The sequence below is a fragment of the Mus pahari genome, chromosome X, assembly GCF_900095145.1.
Source record: "Mus pahari chromosome X, PAHARI_EIJ_v1.1, whole genome shotgun sequence".
NCBI lineage: Eukaryota > Metazoa > Chordata > Mammalia > Rodentia > Muridae > Mus > Mus pahari.
Genome location: NC_034613.1, coordinates 104081246 through 104108230, shown reverse-complemented (window position 1 = coordinate 104108230; position 26985 = coordinate 104081246). Strand labels below are relative to the sequence as shown.

The window sequence follows — 26985 nt, the reverse complement described above, 5'->3', positions numbered from 1 at the left end:
ATTAAATGAAATATTAACATTAATGATAAGTAAATGACAAACATGTTTTAAATCAAGTTATTATGTGCTTCTATAATAAGAGGAAAAATAAATGAAGCATCACCTATGGTAGTTAAAGGAGATGGTATATTAAAAACAGTGTCCACTACTGAAGATATTTGTGTATTTAATGTTTGAAGATATTTAAAAGAAATACAAGTAATTTAAATATTTGATTCCATGATCAAGGAAAAATAAATGGAATTTGTTACAATCACAAGAAATACCATTATTTCTTTGTTTTACTGAGTATCTCAAGCACAAATATTTTAGTGACAATGAACATTTAATAAAATACTCCATATTTTCAGTTCTGTGCATAAAATGCACAATTTTTTAGATGAAAGTAGGTAAAACCCATTCAGATATGAAGGACTTGGTGAAGTTTGAATTCACAGCAAATATGATCTAGGATAGAAAATGGGTTATATGGCAACTATCTAACTACAGGGGAGAAATTGTGACATCTAAAGCATAATTCATTTCTTTTTGGGTAAGAAAACCAGTAAATATAAATATTACAGACATTCAATTTTCAGATTATTATACGTATCTACTCTTTTGGAATTTTGGGAACATTGTTGTGGTTATTGTTGCTGCTGCTATTGTTTTTCAGAGAACAGTCAAAACCATTGTGGGTACTGATAGGAAATAGAAATAAAATAAAAGCCTATGAATACATACTATGGTTAGAACTATAAATCTCTAAATAACATGCAAATACTCAATAGGAGATTTGGGTTAAAATAAGTTCTAAATTTTTAATTTATGTTTATAGCTAGGAAAATTAAAATTCATGCTATAAAAGGACATAAGTATAGACAAGATAAAGAATACCTGGACTAGGTTTGAAAATAAGGAAAGTAATTGCTTTTTATACAAAGATTGGAGAAAGTATTGTTATTGTTTTTTTACATTTAAATCACAAAATAGATATCAGGTGATAGTTTTGCTAATCTCAACTTGATCAAATTTTCCTATGATAACATACAACTCATCACTTCATACCATAAAAGACATGTGATGTATAGATGCAGGAGGCAGACTGAAATAGTATAATCAAACAGGAAGAAGGAGGGAAAAGGCCCTCAATATGCATTAAAATAGTTAAAATCAAAACTATTTGAGTGATCCTATGGAAACTTAAAACAGAAGAAGCTTCCTAAAATATTTACATATATAAAAGTGATCTAAATGAAATTCCAAAATAACCAGAAAGACAGATCCATAGTGGGACAATTCTAATCATCAAATGAAGCTTCCAGTATATTATTGTGACTCAATAACATTAAACTGAATTGTAGACCAAAAAGGTAGCATGGGAACCCCCAGAAAAAAATGGCTGATACAAAACCTGTAAGTTGTTTTCTACACACGGATGTTAAGATGCTATTGCTGAAGACAACACCTACATAACCATTGAACACAGAGAACTCAATCTGGTGCCTATCTAGAACTGTCTCCCCTATGGAATAGTATTTATAGTACTTGAAGGTGCTCTAATCACTACCAAAGGAGAAAGCTAAGCACCATGCCTGCTACAAACCTTTGACCCACTAGAGTAATGTGCTTGTAAGATAAGCTGGTACAATAGTGGTAGAAATCTTGTGGCAGTAACGAATATTTTATTGGACTTGAAGCTCATTCCTTTGGATAAAACTCATACCTAGTGCTGCTCTGCTGGAAAAACAAACAAACAAAAAGATAAAAAACAAACCAAAAAAACCTGACACTAGACAGGCCAGTGTCCTAAGAGAAAACCAGATACTACTGTTTATCTAAAGGAGAAAATCAATAAATGACTCTTAATGTCGTTCTGCTTTATTCTTCACACCATTGCCTTTCTTTGCCATCTTCAGAACAGGTTCCTTCTGCAGCACATGACACAGCAATGTGTCCATCAAATGCCTCACCTCAGAGATCAGGGCACTACGTGGAAGAAGAGGCAGAAAAGGGAGAAATAGTGTAAAAGTCAGAAGTGTTGCAGGACAGTAGGAGAAAAAGGTCCTCTATATCAATATAATCAAAGATCATATGAACTCACAGTTACTGTGGCAGCATGGACAAGTTCTACACAGGTCTGCAAGTCCTCTGCATATACAGTACAGCTTCTAATTTCATGTTTTCCATGGAATTCCTGAGTGCAACAAGTGGGTCTCTATTTCTTGTTTCCTTCCATTGGCCTTGTTTCCTTATGTTTGTTTCATTTGTACGACTCTAATGTGTTTTTGTTTTATCCTGTTTTATTATTTAAGTTTATTAAGAGTCTGGGGAGATGGTTCAGATGTTAAAGAGTACTTGTTCCTGCAGAGTATCTAGGCTTTGATTTGCTCCACGTGCCTACTAACTACTAACTATAACTCCAATTCCGAGATATCTGAAGCCCTCTTCTGAGTTTTCAGGCCACTATGTTTATTTGGTGCAGGCAAAACATTCATAAACATAAAATTAAAGGAAACAAATTTTTCAAAGTAGTAAATATAAAACAGATTCTTCTTGGTTTTGTTCCTCATGAAAAACCTTACAATGTTTATTCTCTAATTTTTAGTGTTGATTTTCATTACTTTTAAGTGTGTGTATGTGTTTATTTGCATGGGAGTGTGAATGCAATCAAAAGTCATAGATATTAGATCACCCTACTACTGAAGTTACAAATAGTTGTGAGTTACTCAACATGGGTGTTGGAAATGAAAACTGAGTCTTCTAGAAGAACAGCATGACAAGTACTCATGACTTCTGAGACATCTCCTCAGTCTCTATTTCTCTAATACATTGATAAAATTCAACAATTAGCTTACATTTCTAAAAATTTCTTGTTTAATTTTTGGCATTTTCTTTATTTCTATTGTCAATTTTAAGTTATTCAATGTATTAAGTAACATTTAATATCAAAAATTTGGAAATAATTGTGTGTAATATTATATAATAAAATATGAAATCTGTATACCAGTACATTACACACCATGAAATGTCACATCTTTGTAATTAAATATGAGTAATTGTTGCTATTAAAGCACAAATCCAGCTTTAAAATATCACTATATAGAGACACTTAAAATTCCATTGCTGAAAAGTATTTATGCAGGCAGGTATCTAATGATATTCTCAACTCAATATTTATTAGGAATTAGCAACATTAACAATGTTTCAACAATGAGTCTAAACACCGGGAGACATGATATAAATAGCTTTTTGTGTGAATATAACTGCCAGAAAATGTGCTATCAACCCTTCTGCTACATAGCTAGACATCTGCATTTAAAAATATATAAGCACATGCAAATGATGAAAGACATGAATTTAGAAAAATGGGAAATTTATAGTGACTATAGAATGAGCAAATACTTTTTAACAAAGGGAATAATTTACATCATAAACTACTGTCTTAAATCAGGGTTTCTATTCCTGGACAAATATCATGACCAAGAAGCAAGTTGGGGAGGAAAGGGATTATTCGGCTTACACTTCCATACTGCTGTTCATTACCAAGAAAGTCAGGACTGGAACTCAAGCAGGTCAGGGAGCAGGAGCTGATGCAGAAGCCATGGAGGGATGTTCTTTACTGGCTTGCTTCCCCTGGCTTGCTCAGCCTGCTCTCTTATAGAATCCAAGACTACCAGCCCAGAGATGGTCCCACCAACAAAGGGCCTCTTCCCCTTGATCACTAATTGAGAAAATGCCCCACAGCTGGATCTCATGGAGGCATTTTCCCAACTAAAGCTCCTTTCTCTGTGATAACTCCAGCTGTGTCAAGTTGACACAAAACTAACCAGTACAACTACCTAATTGTTAAAATTATATTTTATAAAGTATGATCATAGACTCTGTGAAACATATAGTATATATCTAAGAAATTTTGATTGATGTTAGTTTCATTTATATGTTACTGAGATATAACAGTGAGGAAAACGAATGTCGAATATCTTAGTAAACAAAAACAGAAGACTATTGTTGGCACTTTTGTATTTTTAGCATCAGTCAATGAGAACTAGGATTATACAATATAGAACCCTGTTCAAGATCTGAACTCCTATGTATTAATGATTTTCACTACTGTGAAAGTGTGATTAAAAACACTTTGTTGATACCAAGAGCAAATGTGTATACATATATGTATTCTTTATACACTGAATCTAGGACACATAAAAAGTGTGTGTCTGAATGATTTCAGAAATATAATGCAAACATAAGCAGAATAAAAATGGGACAGTGCCAAATGGAATTAAAAGTACCAGTCTATTATTATCCTACCCTTAGGAATTACACATTATTACAATTGGCAGAAAATTTATACAGAATGTTTAAAAAAATTGCAAACATGTGCACTATATCTAAACAAGAAAATGAATTAAGACAATAGCCTAATTCGTGAACTTGCTTACTCTCAATCCATTTTAAGTATGTCCCATACTATCTTTAACTCCATTGTTAAACTAAACATTTTAAAATGATTTTATCATTTGAAATTATTTCAGGGGTTTTAAAACATAGAATGAAAGTATAGTTTTGAGAAAATATAATAATAATTTCTAAACTTAAATGGATATATAATGAAAATGTAATAAGAGTCATTATTCTATAATTAATATATACTAATAAAACATAAGCCAATGTAGCCAACATAAGCTTATATATTTTAATAAAACCTATATCTCATGACACTAAAGAATTCTGATTGAGATAATGCAATTATACTTTTAATTAAAAAATATTAGCCAGGCATTGTGGCACATGCCTTTAAGCCCAGCACTTGGGAGGCAGAGGCAGGTGAATTTCTGAGTTCAAGGCCAGCCTGGTCTACAGAGTTCCAGGACAGCCAGGGCTATACAGAGAAGCCCTGTCTTGAAAAACCAAAAAAAAAAAAAAAAAAAAAAGTAGATTACCTAACAATGATGTCTACTTTCTTGTCAGGAATTAATAAGACAAGAATGATTAAAGAGCTTTTTCTCTACCTCAAGAACTATTTATTAAAAGAGCTTTCTATGTCAAGCATTGTTACAGGTACTAAGAAGCTATATGTAAACAAAACAGACAAGATTTGTTATCCTAAAATAGATATTTGGTAATATTAACAGACTAGTCTACCTTCACTTTAGTGTTCAATTTCTGGATAATGGACTCAAATCAAGCTGTTACAGGGTGTAAATATTGAAGTTTAAATAAATTCAGTCTCCAAAATTTCATGCAGCATTTAAATTTACTAACTGAAAATTTTATTGTTAACTTACACACTAGAGTTGAGTTCATAATTCTAGAAATAACCAGTACTAAAATGTTGTGGCTAAACATACCTGTGAAGAGGCACCCACATCTCACTCAAAATTCTGTGTTCATTCAAATAAACCTCATGTCTTAGCCCTATGTGTAGCTAAAACTACAAGAAGTCAACTGCAAACAAAGCACTTCCAATATTTATTATTATATGTAAGTACACTGTAGCTGTCTTCAGACACACCAGAAGAGGGTGTCAGATCTCATTATAGATGGTTGTGAGCCACCATGTGGTTGCTGGGAATTGAACTCAGGACCTTCGGAAGAACAGTCAGTGCTCTTAACCACTGAGCCATCTCTCCAGCCCTCTAGATTAATTTTTAAGCGAAATATTTTGTATACTTATTAATATTCCTCAAATTTGTAATTATTTCACCTTGTAGATCCATATTAAAATTCTATATATACCAAATATTAACTATATGAAAGCATCAATTGTTTTGAGAATCAAAATATATTCATTTGAAATAAAGTCTGAAATATGAAACATAGCAATTATCTATATATATTCCTCAAATATTCTGATCATCCTACTTAATAAAAAATATTTAAGTATTTCATGCTGTTTTTTCTTTTTAGACAAATTAAACTACTTAATGCAAATAACAGAATAATTTATTAGAACTGAAACTATCTCACAGTTACTGTAACTGACATTCACTCTACAAAATTGTGAACATGTGCTACATTCCCTCTACCTATAAACTCACAAAAACTGAAAATTGAGCCATTTGTGGTAAACTTGTTTGATCAGCAATTGATCTCATAGTTAGCATAGAACAAAATCTTAGAAATCAAGTATCATTGTGCCATTAAAAGACTTTTTTTCAACATTCAACTTATTTTTTAATTAAATATATAGATATACAGTCCAATATACTAGCCCATGCATAATGTAGTTGTCAAACATAAATCACATTTTAAAATGCAATGATTAGTTGCTTTATGACACATTTTAGTCTTTAATAGATAATGCAGGTTACATAGCATTTCTTTATATATAATTTATATAATTTACTTTTATGTTCACTGTATTTTGCTTCTCTGTATGTCTGTGTGAGGGTGTCAAAATACCTGCAACTGAATTTATAGACAGTTGTGATCAGCCATGTGTAGGCTGGGAATTGAACCTAGGCCCTCTGGAAGAGCAACCAGTGTTTTTGACCACTGAGATATCTCTCCATGTCAAAGATTCATAATATTTCTACTATCAGAGAAAGTTTTATTAAACAGTTTTTACATAGATTAAGAGTCTACTGATCTTAATCTACGATGGTACCCAGAACAATATGATAATAAAAAAGATAATTTATTGTTAGGTGATCATCAAAAAAGAATTCTAAAATGAAATTTTACAGTAAAACTCTTGTTTCACTTAGTAATAAACTCGGAAACTATTAGGTAGTAACTATTTCTTTTTGTGTAATTTGCAACTCAATAATAAAATAAAGGGAAATAAAGCCCTCAATTTTTCTTTTTAACTAATACATACACTGTTATTAAATTGAAATGAAATACAACTGACTTCCCACATGAGAAAAACCATTTGTTATGAAGCTATAATTCCTTTAGCATTTTTGTAAAAGTTGTAAAACTTGGATGTAACTATCAAAATGGTATAATGAAACCATCTTTTATAATTATATATACTAGCAAAGAAAAATCTTTTGTGAGTTGTAACCCTTCATCACAAGAAGCATGCTTGGAAATCTGTCTCTTTTAATTTTTTATAAATATGAAATATTTTAAATTTAATATTTATCATTAATCTTTTTTCTTTTTTTACAGTCCACTCGTTGTCCCCTTCCTGGTCTGCACTCCCACCGTTCCTCATCCCATTCCTCCTCCCTCTTGTCTCCAAGAGGATGTCCCCTTCTCCCCTCTCCAGACATCTGGCCTTACCACTACCTGGGCCTCAACAATCTCTAGGGTTAGGTACTTCTTCTCTCACTGAGGCCAGACAAGGCAGTCCTCTGCTGTATATGTGTCAGGGGCCTCATATCAGTTGGTGTATGCTGCCTGGTTGGTCGCTCAGTGTCTGAGAGATCTCAGGGGTCCAGGTTAGTTGAGACAATTGGTCTTCCTATGAGGTCACCTCCCTCCTCAACTTCTTCCAGCCTTTCCCTAATTCAACCATAGGGGGCCGGGACTTCAGTCCATTGGTTGGGTGTAAATGTTTGCATCTGTCTCAGTCAGCTGCTTGTTCGGCCTCTCAGAGGCCAGTCATGCTAGGCTCCTGTCTGCAAGCACACCATAGCATCAGTAATCATGTCAGGGTTTGATGCCTGCCAATGGGATGGATCCTAATTTGGGCCTGTCACTAGACCTCCTTTCCCTCAGTCTCTTCTCCAATTTTGTCCCAGTGGTTCTTTTAGACAGGAACAATTCTTGGTCAGAGTTTTTACTGTGGGATGGCAACCACCTCTCTCCACTTGATGTCCTGCCTTTTCACTGGAGGTGGACTTTACAAGTTCTCTCTCTCTCCATTGTGGGACATTTCATCTAAGGTCCCTCCCAATACCCAGGATACAATCCCCAAAACTCAAGAAGGTTGACAAGCCAAAAGGCCCAAGTGATGATGCTTCAATCCTACTTGGGCTGGAGGGAAAAAAAAACAATCACAGGAGGTAGGGCAGAGAGAAGACCTGGGTGGGAGAGAGGAAGAGGGGGAGAAAGAGGGTAACATGATAAGGTATTAGGAAAGCAGGAACAGGAGTGAAGCCCTGAGGGCTAACAGAATGATTGGAAATATGCAATCCTAGGATGTGGGAGGTAGGGAAATCCTCTAGAAAGTACCAGAGACCAGGGAGTTGAGTGACTGTAGGTTCATTTTTTGTTATCACCTGAGCCTTGCACTCTTCGTCCTTTTGATTGTCTCTTTGGCTTTTTCCTTGCTTGGATCAGGGATGGAACTTCCCATAGCTTAAGGAAGTTTCTACTTTGTGATATTTTTATACAGTAAAGTAGTTCCTTTTCAATTTGAGACCTTTGGAAAAGTTACTTTTTTAAAGATATTTTAAGGCAAGACATTGATATATAGCCATGGCTAATCTAAAACACAGTGTAGTCCAGTATGACTTTGAACTTATATTGATCCTGCTGTCTCAGCCTTCTGTGGACTAGGACCATATGTATTTAGCCACACTTGCCTAGAAAACTGACTAGCATTTCATTGTATTTATAACTTTTACTTTTCTTCAACATTTCTCTTCATTTAACATTTTAAATCACACTGCATGTGGATCTGGATGGCAGAGGAGGTGCGAAGGACCTGAGAGTAGTAAGTGGAGATGTAACAATAATCAGAATATATTATACTTCAATAAAATAAGTAAAATGAATGTACATTGTGTACCTTACCATGGATAGAAAAAATGCAATTGACTAGGTATGAGTAAATAATGGCTTAAAATAGAATTGATTTCATAAAATATTATTGATCCTAATAAAATATATTAGATAAGTTATATTGTAGACTGAAAGAAAGCAAAGAATTACCAAGTAATACAAATAATAACTTTATAGTTTTAGTATACCTTGTATAATTTATGAAAGTACAAAGTACTCACCATTTTCTTCTCATTAATCACAATAATCTTTATATTTATAGCACCAAGTATATTATACATTATAGACAACATTATTTCCTTTATGGTGAATGCCAGTAAATGCAGAGACACATGTTTGATCAACATGCTTAGAGGAAGTAACATATGAGTGCTTTCACACAAGTCATTTACACCACCTTCTCTAATGCTCAGGGAAACTTGCAGAAGGAACAGAAAGAATGTTGATGTCTGATGTCCTTTTAAGGAGCTACAAACTGTTCTCTTTGGAGCCAGACTCAGTCAATATGAGACTGTGCCTTTCAATCCAATCATGGGAGGAGTTCAGAGAGCCTTACCCTTCGCTGTTTAAATAATATATACTGATGAATTTGGGGGAAGGGAGAATCATCATCTTCAGTTTTATACACAGAGTTGAACCCACCAGTCTCCAAAGGATAGTTCCAAACCATGGTCACACAGAAGTTCCTGGTTAAAATCAGTAGTTTACAAAGGAAAAGAAAAAGAAAAGAAAGATGGGAAAGGGGAAATGACAAGGTGTGAGGAGATAAAAGAAAGAGGGAGTGAGAATAATCAGAATGCATTAGACAAAAGTATGAAATTGTGAAAGAACTAATTTAAGTGATAAAAACACAAACATAAAGAAATCACTAATCTTCCAACATTTCATAAGGAAACTGAAGATGCCCTAATAAATAGCTATATAAATTGATCACTGTCTTGTTTTATATAGATTCAGACATGCATGAAAATATAAGTAAGTTTATATTAAATAAAGCTAAGCAATCTAAGCTATTTTCTATCATGATCAATTACAATTTTACTTTTAACCCTGACATCCATAATCTATTTTTATGAATATAAAGAAAACTGAAATACATTAGCAGCTTCAGTTTGAGTTTCCTCGTATTTCTACCTTTATAAGAACTTAAACCTCCCAAATTTTCACAGTACTATAGTACTAGATGTACAATGTTAATGGATGCTGATAATTTATTCCTTTTGTCTTATTGTGTGTGTACTTATTTCTTCAGGTTACATTCTATAGAGAAAACAGCAAAAAGAGTTTTAAAAATTTCTAAAAGTGAATTGAACCATTAGTAACAGATACGAAGCCTTGAATTAGAAATGAAATCTATTTTCCCTACACATTATGTGCAATCTTAAAAAAACAAACTAATTTTATGCAGATATTTGTACCCAACCAATGGACAGAAGAAGCTGACCCTGTTGTTGAATTAGAGAAGGCTGAAAGAAGCTGAGGAGAAGGACTGTCCTTTAGAAGGACCAGAATTCTGATTTAAACTGGACACCTGAGATCTCTCAAACACTGGACCACCAACAAGACAGTATACACCAGCTGATATGAGGCCTCCAACCCATATACAGCAGAGAACTTCCAGGTCTGTGTTCATTCAGAGATGATGCACCTAATCCTCAAGAAACCAGAGGCCCCAGGGAGTTTAGAGGTCAGGTGGGGAGGGCTTGGGACATCCACGTGGAGACAACATGGTAGGGAGGAGGCCTGGGATGTGAAACAATGGGAGCATGGATTGGGGGGAGGATAAAATATGGAGTGTAAGTAAATAAATAAATAAAATCATTCATTCATTCATTTATCACAATTATCAACAATTACTTTTTAATATTTGAAAAGACATAAAAATATCGATTTAATTAGGGAAATATGTGATAGCATAATAATGTGTAATATTTAAAATCTTATCTGGTTGCTATCAGAAGTTTAGTGAACTTTTGATTACAAGCTTCCCTTTCAGCATCTGGCGCTAGAAATTGCTTAGAACTTCCAAACAGATTTGTGCTTCCAGAGTGCAGCTACTAGTGCTTTGCAGGAGGCAAGTGACATCTATCTGGTTGGCCTTTTTGAAGTTACTAACCTATGTACTATCCATGTCAAACATATAACAATTATACCAAAAGATATCCAGCTAGCACTCCACATATGTGGAGAATGTGCTTAAGAGTCCACTAAGAGGGGAAACATTCCTTTCTCAATTTTTTTCCTCTTCTTCCTGTTAGCAGCAGTTCTGAATGTTAGCTATTTGTCCATAGGGTCAAAGGTAACTAAGTATATTATTTTGAGTGGAAACATAGGGGACAGAATCAGATATTGACAGTTTCTCCAGGTTCATTTTCATGTGAATTTTTAATATAAATGCAAGATGTAAAACATTAATGTAAGCAAAATATTTCATGGACATGTTTCAACAGTTAAACTTTATATCAATTATAAACAAACCTGTTAAAGCCTTTTGGAAAATGCCAGCATTTGTGTTTTTTAAAAATAATAAATTTTTTATTGACAGTAACTAAATGCTATTTGTAGCATTTTTATCATAGAGTAGAATCTATCCATTCACTGTACTTTTCTGAGTTGTCCTGCATGCAAATACATGTTTTTAATGTTGTCTGTCTTCTGCGCTGTAAGGTTTCTATTAAACTATATTAAATTTAAAAAATCATATCTGATAAATTTCATAATTTATTTTATCACTACATATAAGTTAGTAAATTTATATGCACATTTAATCATGAGGAATTATTTTTCATCTTTTCTTATCTAGTATAGTGTTGTTCTCATTTTAATTTAGAGTTAACAGTTTTTTGCCATATGTAAATATGTTAACAAGTCAACCTGTCAAAATATATTTTCTTATCTGGCCCAATTTTAGCATTATGACTTCCAAACTACCAACCGAATCCATATGCTAAAAAAAAAAAAATAGAAAAAAATGATTTTATTTTTTTTATTATATGAAAAATTAATGAGAAAATATAAAATCAATTTTGTTTGTACAGGTATTATTAAGTATATGAAAACAATTGGTATGAAATTCCACTATAAAAATAAAAAAGGAATTAATTTCTGAAAGACATTTACAAATATTCTTTGATTTACTAATTTAGTTTTAAAATAGTTGGTCTTAACAATTATAGAGTATTCTGAAGCAATCCATACTGATTTAGTTTTGCTGCTATATTAGTAAACATAACTGAGTGCTTTAGACAAAATATTCCTTCAGATATTTACATGAATTTTGGCAAAACCACTCATTTAAAGCTGGTGCTAAATGAATCTGACATTAATATCAAAACATTCCATAATTTTCCATCTTAACCTTGAAGACAATAAACCCTACTATACATAATTATCGCCACCATTTTTTTCGATGCAAAAAGCAAGAGGAATTTATTTTTCCAGTGCACTTGGGTTGTCCTAGACCTGAAGGAGAGGCAGAGACCCCAAGCACCCATTCAGCGAGTTTTTATATGGTTTCCAGGGGTAGAATAGAGCATCAGCAACTAGGGACAATATGATTGGTGGAACCGTGCACCCTTTAAACTGATTGGTCTTTAGGGAATGAGGAGACAAGGTCTTATCATTTTATTGGGATTTTGCAGCATGGACTATTGGTTGGTTAGTTAGTTGGTTGGTTGATTGATTGGTTGGTTTCAAATTCAGGATCTATTGCTTATACTGTATAATTTCATAAGTCAGTAAGATTTTCTGTGTTTCTGTTTAAAATAAAATTCTAACTGTACCTAATTCATGTTACTGTAAAGACTACTAATTAATGTATGTAAAGAAATTAGAAAATTACCAGGAATATAAATGTAATTATTTGTATTAATCCAAAAAAGTAAAGATTTATATATCATATACTCAGAAAAACAATGCTAATTCTGTGGGGAAAATAATTGCCTTAAAATTTATATACTGGAATTCAACTACAGTATTTTTTTTTAATTTTAATTTAATCCATGTGTACGGTTGTTTGCCTGCATGTATGTCTAGACATCACATGGGAGCTTGGTGACCAGGTAGGTGAGCAGGGGTGGGGGAGGGTATAGGGGACATTGGGGATAGCATTTAAAATGTAAATGAAGTAAATACCTAATAAAAATTTGAAAAAAAAAGACACTTAGGTATCTTGTGGGAGAACACCCTCATAGAAACAAGGGGAGGGGGGATGGGATAGGGGGTTATGGAGGGGAAACTGAGAAAAAGTATAACATTTAAAATCTAAATAAATAGATATCAAATAAAAAAAGAAAGTAGAAAAAAAAAGAAGAAGAAGAAGTCTATCTGATTTCCTAACTGGAATTACAGATGCTTATGAGGTGTTGAGAATTAAATACAAGCTCTCTGAAGAGTATCCTGCTCTCTTAACCATGTCTCCAGTCTAATAAATATACTCTATGTTTGTTACGTGCTTTGTTTTGCTTTACATTGCATTATCTGAGATAGTGCCTACTCTGTAGAGCTGGCTGGGATGGAGTTGGCTATATGTATGTAAGGCTGGCCTTGAACTCACAGACATTCACCTGGGGTCTCTATTCCCAACTGAGGAAGTAAAACCACTGTATTTGGCCTATATTGGTTATATATTTAAATGAGTCTTTGGATAAGTCATTTAATCTTTTGACTGAAAATGAAAAAGATGTGTGCTTATCTTTAAAATTATTTTTGTAGTATATAAGCTAAATATGCTTTAATAATAACCTATAATCATTTGCATAACAGATCATAATTGTGCGTAGTGCTGCAGTTTTAAATGGTTTGCATCATGATTTGTATATTATGGAATATACAGCCTTGGTGTGTCTCATCGTCACTGAAATGAACTGCTTGAACTCCTGATGTCTTGGACTTTCAGCTGAATCCAGTCAGGCCACAAACATCAGAAAAACAATGATTTTTTAAAATACTGTTCAGAAACACAATTTGTGAACTATGTCATCATAATATTATGCTGGATGAAATAAGAATGCAACTTTTCTAAAGATCACTTTAAATTTTTAAAAAGTTGATTAAAACTTGTTACTGTTAACACCTACAACATTACACCTTTAAAATTTCCACTAATTACAGCTGCTAATTTTTTAGAGGAACTGTTAAAGTGAGTCAGATTTGACATAAGGACAATTTCTCAACCTCTTTTTTTTTTTAAAGGAAAAAAAATAATGTAAAACAATTCCAAACATATTATCTATCCAGTCAGTATTTTCCACAGATGATTTTGTCTTTGATATTGGAAAATAAATATCATTTTTTTCATAATATTACTTATAATATATAAAATAAAATAAAATGAAATTATAGAAATTGATGATAGATAACTAACTTTATGTCCTGTTGACAGTTAGGAAACCACACCATGTAGTTTAGTACTCAAGGATGTTAATTATTGTCTTCCAAACAAACAAACAAGAAAGTCTTAAAATTTATAATCTTTGATGGGTCCTCTTCACCCTAGCACACACAGTCAAGCCATGACTTTTTCAACAGCTTTTCAATGATCCTCACTCATCCTTTCCTTAAATACAACTCAAAATTCACTTCCCTTAATAGATTTCCCTGTGTTAACAATACTTGAGAAATAGAAAGAAAATTATAACAGTAAAGAAAATGTTAAATATAATTACATGAGAGACATTCATGTAAAATAGAACAACTATGGCAAAAGCATCCAACAGTCTGGTAGCAATCAAGGGAATTTTAGGAGCATTAATTGGAAAATAAATGTCATTAATAGTTACTATGTGTTATGTGCATTGAAATGGTTCATTTTCTTTCTTATAGTTTCTGATTAACCCTGAAATTTTTTTTCAAACCAAAATTTGTTTGAAGTGAATTAACTGACTCAAATTCCTTAATAAAATCTTACTTGTATTTAATTTGTACCTTCTACACTATTAATAAATTATTATTAAGAAAATAGGCATCATGAAACCTACAGATTTGCATTCCATATCTTTACACACACACACACACACACACACACACACACACACACACACACACACACGTACATCAGGATACATATATATATATATATATATATATATATATATATATCATGGTACATATATATATTTTACAGGTATTAAACAAAAATAGAATTAATAATCCAGCCTAACAATGATTAAACTTCAAGCTATCTAATTGTAGTATTCAAGTTCTATTTACTATATTCATGATATTGGAATTTATATTACACATAATTTTGAAAGGCTATGAGTAACAATGATGCAATTCTAGAAAATGAAGAACATAGATACAGAAGGGGTTATTTGAAAATGCTTGGAAAGATTAGGAGGGATTGAAAGAATTTTCAGTTTTCATATAATCTAATCACCATAATAAGTGAATAGATATACACTTCACTCTTCTAGAACAGGCTGAAAAAAAACTAAAAGTAGCCATTTGTGAAAAAGAAGTAAAATGCATTATTTTTTTAAAAATATGTGATGCTACTACTTTAGATGTATTTTGACACATTTGAGAGGTTAAACTGGAGGAACCATTGATTGCTATGTCTAAAAATTTAATTATTTTGGAAAGAATTATAACATCCTATAGTAATGAAAATAATTTCCAACTGGCATACAATTGAATAGAATACCACCTAGACATAATGTTTCATGCTTGTGATTCCAGTACTAACAAGGCTGAGATGAAAGGATTGTGAATTTCAAATCAGCCTTGGCTTAATATTGAGATCCTATCTCAGAACATAGTGCTTATGCTAATTCAAAGTAATAATTAAAACACCAAACATGTTCTATTTAATTATATTTACATTGGAGTATAAATTACTTATTATTTATTATCCATTTATTCAACTCATATATTATGAGCACGATAATGTCCTGATATTTATTTGGCTATTCACATTTGCATATATCCATTGAACCCACTCAATAAGCTAGGCCGTGGAACTGTAAAAAGGCAAGGAAGATCAGTGTTTTTAATGAAGATGCTTATAATCTAAAAAGCATTTGTTGAAGAACAGTCATTTCTTGAAATTATCAGAACAGTTAATTTATAAAATAAGATCGCTGCATGACACAGAATAATCCTCTCATCTTCAGTGTTTAACCTTCAAGAAAAGGATAATATTGTCTTTACTTAAATTCTTTAGAAATGGTGACATATTTTCTTGTCTAGGTCCAGAGAGAAATTTACCCTAATTTGTGATTTGTTCTTGTTTTACATCTCCCATACAAGGTAAGTCAGTGCATAAGTATCCTCTTACCCACTCTCATTATCTACATTTCATTTGTGAATCAAATATTTTAAGCGAAACAAAATATCAATGCTATAAAACTGCAAAGTGGGAGTTCAGATAAAATTGTCCTGGGAATACCCAGAACAAAGGAGACTTATATACATCAAGCACAGAAAACTCATTGTGCAACATCTCAATAAAACCCACTTTGGTACTGTCCAAATAATGCTCTGCAAACAGATGTGTGTGGTGGAGGCAAAAATAAGGAGGGAAGAAAACGTTTCTTTCTTTCAATTTATGTGACTGAATCTTTTTTCTTTTCTTTTCTTTTCTTTTCTTTTCTTTTCTTTTCTTTTCTTTTCTTTTCTTTTCTTTTCTTTCTCCCTTCTCTCTCTTTCTTTTCTTTCATTCATTCATTCTTTCTTTCCTTCCTTCCTTCTTTATGTCTTGTCTTCCTTCCAGTTTTGTTTTGTTTTTGTTTTTTGTTCATTTGTTTGTTGTTTGGTTTCATGGTTTTCTTGTTGTTGTCTTTTCAAGATAAGGTTTCTCTGTGTAACCTTGGGTGTCCTTGAACTCAAACATCCTCCTGCCACTGGTTCCCAAATGCTAAGATTAAAGTCTACATCCATCACTACTACTAGACTGAATGGAATGCAATCTTAAAACAAGGTATACACTGAAAAAAGGGGCTTCAATAATAAGAAATCTGCACTAGAGTGTTAGTTTTACTTTTTTTTTCTTTTTTTCTTTTTTTCTTTTTTTTCTTTTCTTTATTTACATTTCATATGCTATCCCTCAAGTTTCCTATACCCCTCCCCCCACCTCTGCTCCCCTACCCACCCACTCCCACTACTTGGCCCAGGCCTTGCCTTGTGCTGAGTCATATAAAGTTTGCAAGACCAAGGGGCCTCTCTTCCCAATGATGGCCGATTAGGCCATCTTCTGCTACATATGCAGCTAGAGACACAAACTCAGGGGGTACTGGTTAGTTCATATTGTTGTTCCACCTACAGGGTTGCAGCCCCCTTCAGGTCCTTGGGTACTTTCTCTAGCTCCTCCATTGGGGACCCTGTGTTCCATCCAATAGCTGGCTGTGAGCATCCATTCTGTGTTTGCCAGGCACTGGCATAGCCTCACGAGAGTCAGCAATATCAGGGTCCCTTCAGCAGAATCTTGCTGGCATGAGCATTAGTATCTAGGTTTGGTGGCTGATGATGGGATGGACTCCCGAATGGGGTAGTCTCTGGATAGTCCATCCTTTCATCTTAGCTCTAAATTTTGACTCTGTACCTATATCCTTTCATGNGTATTTTGTTCCTTATTCTAAGGAGGAATGAAGTATCCACCCAGTGGTCATCCTTCTTGGTTTTCTTCTGTTTTGCATAATGTATCTTGGGTATTCTAAGTTTCTGGGCTAATATCCGCTTATCAGTGAGTGTATATCTAGTGACTTCTTTTGTGATTGGGTTACCTCACTAAGGATGATATCCTCCAGATACATCCATTTGCCCAAGAATTTCATAAATTCATTTTACTTTTGAGACCTCTAAATTCCCTTAGTTTCAGAAGTGTGTTGTTTATGTATTATCTTATGGACAAAGTTCTGTTAGAAGCAAATCAAATAAATAACAGTTCTGAAATATTGGACACAGTCTTCTATGAATTTAAACTAGAAAAATATTCTGTTATTTCTTTTGTCTGCTAAAAGATAAATAAAATATCAATTGTGCTGCCTTGACTTTGTCTCTTGGGTCATTATAAAAGTGCTATCACTGAAAAACACAGATTTTGATCATTGCAGTAGGTCTTCAAAATAATAGAAATCATACATTAAAGGTACTACATATATGAACATCATTTAATGCCAACACATTGGCTAACAATACATTTCTAACTCTACAAAAAAAAAAAATGTTAAAACTTCCTTAAACACCAGTCACATGTTATGACACTAAGAATCATCAATTATCTATGTATCAAATTTCAAGTTCATTCACACACAAAAGTTCTCTTAAATATAATGTCTGTTGATGCCAATTCACACTACCTGAGAAGGGCATTTGTTTGTACTTATGGAGAATGGTAAAAGTCATCTCACAGAAACTTCTCTGCTTCTTCACAAGATTAAAGTGTTGAGAGCAGCTAAGGCAAGAGAATTTTTGCATCAAGGTCTTCACATACAACAATTTTTTTTCTGTGGTAGGTAGCATTTTTTTCCATAGTATGGTAGTACTATATGTTGGACTCCATGAACACACAAAACAAAATTCTAGAAGTAAATATCCCATGGTGAAAGAATATCATTTTATTGTAGGAAAATCTAATTTGCTTTATTTGCTAAAACGTAAAACAATAAGCTAAATATTTCTGCCAAATTTTAGATCTTAGAAACAGAAACAGGAACTACGAACATTGTTTTGAATGTTGCTATGGGCTTCCCTTGAATTTTAAAAATCCTCACTATCTTTGGTAGAATGATTTATAATAATATAACTTGTCTTTGGGAGAAAATTGCATGTATGTAAAATGTTTACAAAATATAGTTATTTAGAAAATTAGACCCTTTTATTGTTTTATTTTTTTCTTAAAAAGGTCATTTTGTAGGGCTAGAAGTATGACTCAGATGGTAGTGACACATGACATCAAGTATGATGGCACGAGTTACATTCAGAAGACCCACATGGTAGAAGGAAAAAAACAAGTACTACAGCTTGCCTGCTGACATACACAAGTATGCTCAGCCACTTGTCTTCCCTAAATATGTATTAAGATAGATAGATAGATAGATAGATAGATAGATAGATAGATAGATAGATAGACAGATAGATACAAAACTAGGTAAGACAATATTTAAAACAGATTTTGTGAAGGTTATTTAAATGCAAAATTGTTTGTTATTAAATTAATTACAATTAAAATTTTCTCATATGTTACAGAGAAATTTAAGTTCTGTTATGAAAATTATAAATGTTTCCTAGATTGAACAAATAAGAATTTTACCAAAAATTTGACATTTAATACAAATACTAGTCAATTTGCACATATATTCACTGTGGGAATATATAACTGGTTTTTCATTGTTTTGTTTCAAAATGTTTATTTTTTATGCTTAAGTGTGTCTATGGGTATGTCCATAGAGGCTAGAAGAAGGCATCAGATCTCTTAGAGCTGGAGTTATTGTTAGTTGAGAGTTGCCCATTATGATTTTAAAATTTTTGTATATGTGTGCTTTATCTTTATGCATGTCTGTGTTCTGCATGTATGCAGAGTCCAAAAGGTGAAAATAGGGTGTTATATCCCCTACTGGACTTATTGATAATTGTGAGCCACCTGACATGGGTTCTGGGGACTGAACTCCCATTCTTTGTATGTTTTAAATAAAGCCAGTTCTATAATGGGATAAAGTTGTTTTCCCAATAAACTTCATATCTAGCCTGAGAGAATTAATAATAGTTGAATAATATTAATTTGGAGGCATTTATGAATTCCAGCTACATGACTAACATTGATACATGATTTCATTAATTCATGAATTAAATTTTCAAAATAAAATTTGTTTGGCTTTTTAGATTTAATATTCTTTGAATTAGTTGGGAACTTTATAACTTAGTCACTAAGTCTTTGTTTCCATACCACTGAGAGAGAGGGTGGGAAGAGAGAGAGAGAGAGAGAGAGAGAGAGAGAGAGAGAGAGAGAGAGAGAGAGAGAAGAGACAGACAGATAAAAAGAGACAGAGAGAATATATTTTTACCACTAACAGCTTAAATGACATTTATATAAATATAGAGTAATTTTTATATTTAAATTATTTTAGTTGAACATAATATAACATTTCCATAGGACTTACTATTTTAACTTTAAATGTGGAAGTTTGACTATGAAAATAACTTTAAATAGTAACTAACTCAATAACCCTTTTAATATATACATTTTTGTGTGTAAGCCTATGTGTAGAACATGCGTACATGTGCTCCCATGAGCATGAACATGTGGAGGCCAGTGGTCAATGTTCATGTCTTTTACTGCTGTACACTTCATTTCTTGGAACAGTGTCTCTCTTTGAGCCTAGAACTTACCATTTTGACTAGCTAGACTGGCTGGTCAGTCCGCCACTCCCACAGTTCCAAGGTTACAAATACACAATGTAGTTCTGGATATGTGGGTGCTGCAAATCTAAACCCATGTCTTCGTAATTTTTCAGCGAGTACTTTATCCACTGATCTATTTCCAAAGCCCTAAATATGTGACTTTTAGTGATAGTTTCTATGAAATTCAACATGAGGTTGCAGAGTACTTGGTCCAGATAACAACCAAAATACTACTAACAACAGAAAAGAAAGAATACTTCTGGATAAATCTTATAATTAATCTAATCATTAACATTTTGGCTTCTTATATTTTAACCATGTTAATTGAATCTTTTATTTGTAAGTTTGTGGAATTGTAGACTGAAACGAAATTACCCGCTTAAGAATATTTATGTTTGAAATCTTGGGTATTAGATGAAGATTTGAATACCAGGTACACAATTATTACAACAATTACCTGCAAAAATGTTTAGATGATAATAAAAATAATATGCATTATGTAGGTCAGGTGTGGTGGCACACGCCTTTAATCCCAGCACTCGGGAGGCAGAGGAAGGCGGGTTTCTGAGTTTGAGGCCAGTCTGGTCTACAAAGTGAGTTCCAGGACAGCCAGGGCAATACAGAGAAACCCTATCTCGAAAAACAAAAACAAAAAAAATATGTATAAAGTTGCAAAAGATCATGGAATCTTCATGTATATGGAAAAATTGAGATTGTGATGAGGCTAATGTGTGTTTGAAAGTTTAAACTACATTTATAAATTACTTTATGCTCTTTGAGCTCCATTTTCATTAATTCAGCTAATGAAATTCTATTATTTTGTTCACAAGATTCTGAAAATTTAATAACAATACTTGTATAAAACCAATGATAAATCTTAAAAAATTAAAAGATATTAATAATGATTTCCAAGTGTAAAAACAATACTTCTAGTGATTTCTGACTAAGAGAAATCAAAAAAGCCTGACAATGCAAAGATCTAGGATTTCTCCAATAGATGAAGAAAATCAAAGAAAAATAATTGAGGAACAAATAAAGTAACATATCAGCTAAAAGAAACATACTGCATTTCAACAAGATATCCCCAATGGTATATTCAAACATCTGGAATTAAGTTGTCAAATCTGGTCACCATGAGCTTTGATTTATGATTGTCCTTCCATGAATTACTAAGATTTCTAAATTTAAAATATTTGAATTATTTAAACGTTGTTCAACTAAGAGAATGTATATCATTACCTCTCTTTGATCCTTTAAATTCCTAGATTTACTATTGTTAATAAAAGTTTTCCTCTTTATCCACACTTTGCAAAGCATATGAGTATGATGTCATTTCTCTACTCATACTTGCATATTTTGGTATGACAAGATAAATGCAACCTCTTAAGGACAACTTTATACTACATAAAGGCTGGTGAGTGTTACAAGGAAAAGAGGGCAGGCCATATAGCTAAGATATAGAGAATTTGTCTATCAAGTTCAATGCTCTGGATACAGGTAAAAAAAAAATAGAAAAAGGGATAAAGAAATAAAGCTACTGAATAATTTGTTCTTATTTGTGTTCTTGGACTTGGTAACTACACAATTCTACATTGTCAATTTTCTCTGAATAAAATTAGACTAAGTTTAAAGTGAAATTGTATCTTACATACACAATGGTAATTCATTTCCAGGGAGTTTAAAATTCCCATTACCCCCGATGACTTATTAGTTACAAACAGCAGAAAAGAAAATACTCAGAAGTTAAGTAACTGAAATTTATACTCCCTCTTACTTATCTTCAGAAAACTTTTCATTTGTGGTTTCAGATTTCCTCAGACAACAATCTTTAAACAAGTGCACTGTGGAGATTATAGACATCTCCATTTAAAAAAATGGAGATACCTGAGAGAATTATCACAGCCAGGAATGCTGAGAACCCCAAATGCCAATTCTCCTCCAAAAGAAAAAAGAAAAAAGAAAAGAAAAAAAATAAAGAAGAAAGACAAATGGAAACAAAATCCTTTAAGTGGATTTTCTCCGCATTCCTAAGTAGTTCTTTTCTTTTCATACTCATTAGTCACCTAGCAAGTTTTATATCTGAATAAGCTAAACAGAAAAACGTGAGTAATTACCAAAAGTTAGTAACTCCTTAGAGTATTCGTGAAAAGAAAATTAAAATACACAATTACATATCTTTACAAGGATAATAATTAAATTAAATAAAATTTAGATAATACCCTTTCTTTTTCCCCGTCACTTTATAGTCTTTCTGATCTCTGTACTTACACTTTGTAAATCTTTGGAGGATATAGGGGGCTTTTGGGATAGCATTTGAAATGTAAATGAAGAAAATATCTAATAAAAAAAGAAATTAAAATAAAAAAGAAAATATTCTAAGGACCTCACTTATCTTATGTCATTTTCCTATCAACAAGTCTCATGTCTCATTCCCTTATTGGGAGAAGGAGGTTATTCTAACCTATATCTTACTTGTATTGAGCATTTACTTTAGTGTGAAATTGATCTAAAGCCATATACTCAATGAATAATACTGAAGTTTAACTTAACATTTCTATTCTAAATTGAAAATTTCAAAATCTTCAAATTTTTTTTTGATGAGTTACTACCGGCATTAGTTTAAAAAATATATTACACACTTCTGCATGAGACATTGCGTGCACACACACACACACACACACACACACACACACACAAACATATATTTATTTAATATGTAAGTACACTGTAGCTGTCTTCAGACACTCCAGAAGAGGGCGTCAGATCTTGTTACAGATGGTTATGAGCAACCATGTGGTTGCTGGGATTTGAACTCTGGACCTTCAGAAGAGCAGTCGGGTGCTCTTACCCACTAAGCCATCTCACCAGCCCGAAAGTACAATCTCTTATAGCAATGACAGTATTTGATTTTAATACTCATTTTGTCACTTCAGTTACCATAAGTAGAAATTCAATATTTCTCACAACTATTTTACAGTAGTTTTTAACATGTTCACACTTAAAAATTAAAGCATATAAAGAAATATGTAACTATTGAATTTCCTTCTAATGCTTAACAGTGTTCTTCAAGAAAAGTAATCATTCTGAGCAGAGTGCCTGTTATCATAACATTTTATAATACTCTTATTATTACTATTATATGAAACTTCTTCAACTTTTATACATTTGTGTGATACTATTAATTAGAATGGTTCTCCACTGCTGGGCTCATCTACTTACATGTTTCACTCCCAGTTGGTAGACTGGAAAGAATAATAGGCATGGTCATGTTGGTGTCACTGGGGATGATTACATCAGACCTAGTCTCTTGCTCTTTGCCTCCATCTTATGCATAAAATATAAGGTCTCAGCTACTGCTCCAACTCTGTGTCTGCCTTCCTGCTTCCATGCTCCTATTATTCTCACAGACTATAACATGAACAGGCCTTTATTTAAATACTTTGCTGTGTTAGTTTAATTGATCATGGTATCTCTTTTCAGCTATAGAAAAGTAACCAAGATACTTAAGTTATTTAAATATTTGATGGTACAAATATAAAATGTTTGGAGTGTAATTATTCAATAAGTTGTTATACTTTAAAATATATTGTTTGATGATAGACCTTATAAGGAACTCACTCTAAAAGGATGAGCATGTTTAACGAGTATTTTTTTGACACTGATGAAGTAACTCTTATTTTAAAATGGGATTTCCGCAGATAAGACAATAAATACATGAATTTACTAAAGACCATATAACTAATGCAAAGATTTATAAAAGTTTTACCCTAATAAAGTAATTAACTTTAAAATCATAGTAATTTTTCTTATATCCATAACCCTGCAAGCATAACTATTTTTCATGTTTAATGGCATTCTAATAATATATAGTTCTAAATTTCTCCAAATATAAAATTATAATTTTAAAATGATAATGAAAGTTAAAATAATAATTTTATGCCATATTTCTTATTTTTATACAAATTAGAGCTTTCATTTAAAAATAAATTTTTTGAACTTGCTAAATGTTTAAAACGATTCACATTTTGCTGAATGAGAAAACATCACATTGTTTTTCTTTCATTCAGTATTTTTTTAGGATTATTTTTTTATTGGATATTTTCTTTATAGTTCAAATGTTATTCCCTTCCCCAGTTTCCTCCCCAGAAACACCCTATCACATACTCCCTCCCCCTGCTTCCATGAGGATATTCCTCCACCAGCCCACTCACACCTCGATTCCCCTACACTGGGGCAGTTATCCAGCCTTCATAGGACCAAGGACCTATCCTCCCATTGATGTATGACAAGGCCATTCTCTGCTACAAATGGAGCTGGAGCCATGTATACTCCTTTGTTGATGACTTAGTACCTGGGAGTTCTGGGGGTCTGGTTGGTTGATATCTTTCTTCCTAGGGGGTTGCAAACCCCTTCAACTCTTTCAGTCTTTTCTCTCATAACTCCAATGGGGACCCTATGCTCAGTCCAATGGTTATCTAAGAACACCTGCCTCTGTATTTCAAAGGTTCTGGCAGGGCTTCTCTCCTTTCAGCATGCACTTCTTGTCATCCACAATAGTGTCTGGGTTTCAAACTGTGTATGGAATAAATCCCCAGGTGGGACATTCTCGCAGTGACCTTCCCTTCAGTCTCTGCTCAACATTTTAGGACACTGACAATAGGACAAAAAGGAAAACAATAGATTTAGAAAAGTTCTTTACGAATCCTTTATCTGATAGAGGTTAATATCTAATATAGATGAAAAACTCAAGAAGTTAGAGTCCAGAAAACCAAAAAAAACTCTATTAAAAATGGGGTACACAGCAATACCTCTCCTGGGCATACACCCAGAAAATGTTCCAACATGTAATAAGGACACTTGCTCCACTATGTTCATAGCAGCCTTATTTATAATAGCCAGAAGCTGGAAAGAACCCAGATGTTCTCCAACAGAGGAATGGATACAGAAAATGTGGTACATTTACACTCAGCTATTAAAAACGATGAATTCATGAAATTCTTAGGCAAATGGATAGAGCTAGAAAACATCACCCTGAGTCAGGTAAACCAATTGCAAAAGAACACACAAGGTATGCACTCATTGATAAGTGGATATGAGCCCAAAAGCTCCAAATAACCAGGATACAATTCATAGACCACATGAAGCTCAGTAAGAAGGAGGACCAAAATGTGGGTGCTTCGATTCTTCTTAGAAGGCGAACAAAATACTCACAGAAGCAAATATGGAGCTAAAGGGTTGAGCAGAGACTGAAGTAAAGACTACCTAGGACCGTCACTTTTTTTTTTTTTCTTTTCTTTACTGAGACAGGGTCTCACAATGTGATAACTTGATGACTTATAAGGCACTCTGTAGTCCATTGTGTCCTCCAGCACATAAAGATCCATCTGCCAATTCCTGTCTGGAGCAGTGATTAAAAGGGCTTATATAACTATGTTACCAGACTTATATTAACATTTCTTAAACTGTGAAAAATCTATATTAATTATTTTTACTTATTACTTTTGCCAATGATGTCTCCAATTCAAAAAGTTTAATTTACGTTTACTGTTCTGCAAATTATATCCATTATAAATAATCCTGCTATCTATTTGTAAGAGAAAATAATGAAGATAGTCAATGTCTTCTACTCAAAATTATTTAAATTCCTGGTACTGTGATTACAGATGCATTGACAATTTCTGAAATTCTCAAAATATTAATGAAATGCACATTTATCTTTCAGAAATTTATGATCAAATAGTATGATATATTTTAATACATGAATTCATTTTAATAGAATCTTCATTAAAATTAATATAACAGTCATTTTCATTAAGGACAATTAATAGCACTGTTTTATTTGGGGATATTTCTGTTAAAGTTAGATCAGAAGTCTCAATTTTATTATCTTACTTTCATGCATTATTCATAAAGACATTTCTGGCACTAATATTATATAATGTCCTTGATAGTCTTTATTTGTGGAAAAAGTAGAAGTATCTATTTAATAATTTGCCATAATTTAGATGCAAATAAGAAAATAAGATTTTCTACCTTTTCAGTAAATCTATTGAGAAACAATTCTAATTAGTAGGTAGAACCATGTAAAACAACAGATTTTTTAAATAAGAAAATGACTTTTATGTTTCAAGTAAATATATTCCCTATATTTTGTTAAGACTTGCCTATATTCAATTTCCTACCTAAATGATTATTTAAATTAAGAAAAAGTTACTCCAATATCTAAGGAATATACAAGCTAGGTCTGTAAGAATTTTTTTCATGCTGGTATACATTAGTAAACATGGGAAAACTGTTTAAATGTGTGAGCTTTCTTGATGTTGTAATATTGGTGTAGGTGAGAAGTCAAATGTTTACACAAGCAAAGAAAAATATTTATGTAAGAGTTATTAAACAGAGAGTCAAAATAGAAATGGTAATGACAATTGTAAAGTAAAAAGGTATAAAAAATGTGAGTCTAAGCTATATATAGCAAAACAGATGAAAATAAGGTGGCAAAGACAAGCCAGGAGAAAACTTGGCCTAGTATCTATATGAAGAAACTTTCCTAGATTGAATTTGGCTGCCTTCCACCGTGGTAGGGCATGGACAGCCAAAAACTATTTAAATAGACATGTTTCTGCATCTTTTCTAAGTATGCATGTAGGGTGAACAGTTTCATGAGTATAATTTTCTGCATCATTCTCTTTTTATTGCAGAAGACTGTGAAGGACAAAGTATCAGTTTCTGAATTCCAACAAGTTATGGTTTCTCTTGAAATCATCATTTCTTGGAAGCCCGTGATTAATGTAACAATGTATTTACAAATCATTTAGAATTTTATTGCTTTATTTTCATAAACTTATGTAACATGTTTTGATTGCACATGCATTGGCCTCCTCTAAATGCCTTTACTTACATTGCTTCTTAAACTTCCTTACTCATTAGATGGAGCACTGTGTTTTAATTAATTCTACTTTTTTTTTTTTTTTTTTTTTTTTTTTTTTT

General features: G+C 32.6%; 1 protein-coding gene across 2 annotated transcripts in view; it reads right to left on the bottom strand.

The window, feature by feature from the left end:
- The window catches only part of Pcdh11x (protocadherin 11 X-linked), a 524801-nt gene that overhangs the window by 477350 nt on the left and 20466 nt on the right, over positions 1 to 26985 (bottom strand). The window lies entirely within an intron of this gene.